The 3,453-nt window shown below is 38.0% G+C and overlaps 1 long non-coding RNA gene across 1 annotated transcript in view; it reads right to left on the bottom strand.

Moving 5' to 3' along the window:
* LOC110744185 overlaps window positions 1–3,453 on the bottom strand; it is a 131,103-nt gene that overhangs the window by 14,457 nt on the left and 113,193 nt on the right. The gene's annotated exons all lie outside the window — the stretch shown is intronic.

Raw genomic sequence — 3,453 nt, 5'->3', positions numbered from 1 at the left:
GATGCATACATTTTTCTTGAACCATAAAGATTGCAAAGTAAAGGTTAAGTATGAGGTCAATGTTTTACCTACAGAGCAATTCAACTCATGCTTATTTATAGTACTAACTTTTAATATGATCTTTAACTAAATCCTATATTTGAAATCACACACAAGGACTCAAGAGAGATATTGTGTAACTGGGATGCATTTTCCAATGAGATTTCAAGCAGTTTCTGTTCCAGGTAGATTTTTTTTCTCTCATAGGTACCACCCTTCTGTATATTCAGTCCCATGCTCTTATTCGGGGATTTACTATGGTCCTAGGATAGGGCTGAAATGTGGTGAATATGATGAAAATCTGATGAGACCAAACAAGCCATGGGGCACAGTTGAGCATCACTCCTGCCAAGTGGTCTTTGTATGGCATGCTGGCTGCAAATAAAGGAGATCTGGGACACTTAACTAGGCTTTAAAGTACAGAGAGTACACAGTTCTCATTTGGGTGGAGGCTGCATGATCTGTGGGCACTGGCAGAGAAAGTGGTTGCCTCTATGCAGAATTCATATATGAGTAGAGGCTCCACCTTCTCCATCCATATAAACCCTGTAGGTAATTACTGCCCCATTCCCAAGCCACCTAGATCTCTCTTCTCCAGTTTCCCTTTCTTAGTCTTTTCCCTTTCCTGAAGTTAGAAAATAACTTCTACACACAGAAGGAAAGCTTTAACTCAAACTCAAATTACTTTCCATTCTTCTGAGGACCAGGACTATAATCCTATAAAGCCTAAAATTTGACTTCATTTTTCTCTCTGCCCCTCTGCTATGACATTATATCCTCAAAACTACTCAGGGTAAATGCCTTGCTAGGGAAAAATAAATGACAGATCGAAAAATCAAGAATAATTCATTAATACAAAACATTATCCTACTACAATTGTTTCAGGATGTGTATTATTCAGAGTTCTTCATCGCAAATAACAATCTGCTCAGCAATTTAAGTAAAAAGTAATTTAATTTTTAAGATCATTAGGTTGCACACAGATACTCCAGAATTGTGAGGGAGCCATACTCTACAACTATTCCACCAAGCATAATACTACCATTGTAAAGGCATCTCACAGGAAAACAACACAGCTACCATGACCCAGCACCATGATCTCCGGATGAAATGCTGGAACCTTCTGCAGTGTCAGCTGTGAGTAAATGGATGCCGCCATCTTCACATTTTCAGTAAACAAACATTCCCCTACCCCATGAAAAGTTGCATCTTTGAGTTGCTCACATCTCCAGCTAAGCCTCACAAAAGTCAACCTGCAGGGAAGAATCGAAATCATATGCCTACCCATGGGAAAGTCTGAGAATTAGAGTATTTTTGTCTTCTACTTTTAGAGGAAGAAATTAATAATGTAGGAAATTTCCTCTATGTTTAAGCCAACCAGTTTTTCCACGTAGATGTATGGAGATAAATCTTACAGTAGGAATAACATAAGACTAGCATTAGTATTTTTTGCATACATCAGATACACACTCTTCTCATCTTTTTCTCTGTCATTGTTTTTCAATGTTCTTTTAATTTTTCTGCTGTCATTTCATGTCATGCACTTTGTTAATATTCTTTAAGATATTCTTAGTTTTCAACAATGATACTTAAGAAAGCCTTAATAGGACTATAGAATAGGTACTGCCTATTCCCCAACCATGGGAACACAATATAACATATTAGTTCATTTGTATTTAAGATTTATCTTGTTTATGCCTCAATTTAGTTATTGTTTTTACATTTTAAACAATTAATATTTTGTATCTAGTTCTGTGCAAGCAAAAAGCAACTTTATTCTTTCTTATAATTCCTCTTTTATGTAATCATAACTTTTTTTCCTGTTTGTTCATTAGTCACTCTCAGATAAATGGTCTCTTTTTCTAAATAAAAATAAATACCATTTGACCTAAATTTTTAAATCTCTCTCTGAGATATTTGATTTAAAGTTTCTCCCCTTGTATCTTGCTCCCCCTCAGATCCCACTCAGTCACACAGCCAAGGCCTGATTCTACCTTACAGGCACACAGTGAAAAAGGAGTATGGCTTTTTATTTTCATTTCCAACTCTACCTCCCACTGTGTACACTAGCTCATGTTTACGATACCTTCAAGTTGTAACACTAGAGTGCAGGGAATTAAGGAAAAGAAACCTTACATGATACATAACTGATCTGATGTCGGCACCTTCTGGTGGTGGCTTAAGTCCTTAAGGATGATTTGGGTTCTTTGCTGATCCCCCCCCGCCAGGACCTCCCAATAGCACGTCCCTACTGTAGTCCACTTCTGATTCCTTTCCTCAAATTCTCTCTTCTAGAGATCCACTCATTCAATATATTGTTGATGCTGAGATCAGTGCACCTTGACATGTTGACATCTTGGGCAGGAATATGACCCAAGTCCAGAACACCCCAGTGATTCTACCCCGGAGAAAAACTCATGCGCACCAGTTTAGCCATACACTGTAAGAACAGGATGCCCCCAACTCTCTTTTCTTTCCTACTTTGCCACAAACCATTCCACCCCAGACTATCACTTTTAGATGGTTTTAGGCATGAATTGGGCACCAGTACTAGTGTCTCCAAACCCCAAAGAGCACATATCAGCTTTTCAAGAGGATCTTTAAGCACCCAATGCTACTTAGTTTGTAAAGATAGTAAGAAAGCAGCACCTCTCATTGCCCTATGGGGAAAATGAGCAGTGATAAAGAGAGGGTGGATATCAGTGCACACCAATAACTCTCTCAAAAGAATTCTCTGCTGCTAAGCTATTGTGATCAGTCTCTTTAGCTCATCTTACATGCCCCAGATGCAACTTGGTGTAAGACTTACACAATCTCTCAGTACTATTCTTTTAGAAAATGAATAATAAAACTTTCAGAGTTGAGGGGAAAGGTAGAGATAGACAGTTCCAGATAATTCTAGTCCACTTTCTTTTCTAGTCTACTTTGAAGAACAAGGAGCAGTTATTAAACATAATTTAACCTTCTTTTTTTAACAAAGTGAGTTATCATTTGAACCAAGTATCAGAACCTTGTGGCATTATGAGCTGTCATAAAATGTGGTTAAAAGTCTTAGTAGTATATTTGCTGTAAAATGAGGATTATAATACTTACATCAACAAGCTTGTACTAAGGAATACATTAAATTTCATAAATAATACCTACAAAGAATTTAACACAATGTCTGCCACATAATCAGCACTAACTATAATATACTTTTTTTTTTTTTGAGACAAAGTCTCACTCTGTCACCTAGGCTGGAGTGTAGTGGCACGATCTCAGTTCACTGCAACTTCTGCCTCCCAGGTTGAAGTGATTCTCCTGCCTCTGCCTCCCAAGTGGCTGGGATTACAGGCACACACCACCATGCCCAGATAATTTTTGTATTTTTAGTAGAGATGGAGTTTCCCCATGTTGGCCAGCCTGGTCTGGAAC

Source organism: Papio anubis, chromosome 1 (genome assembly GCF_008728515.1).
Source record: "Papio anubis isolate 15944 chromosome 1, Panubis1.0, whole genome shotgun sequence".
Lineage (NCBI taxonomy): Eukaryota > Metazoa > Chordata > Mammalia > Primates > Cercopithecidae > Papio > Papio anubis.
This window is presented reverse-complemented; position numbering and strand designations above follow the sequence as displayed.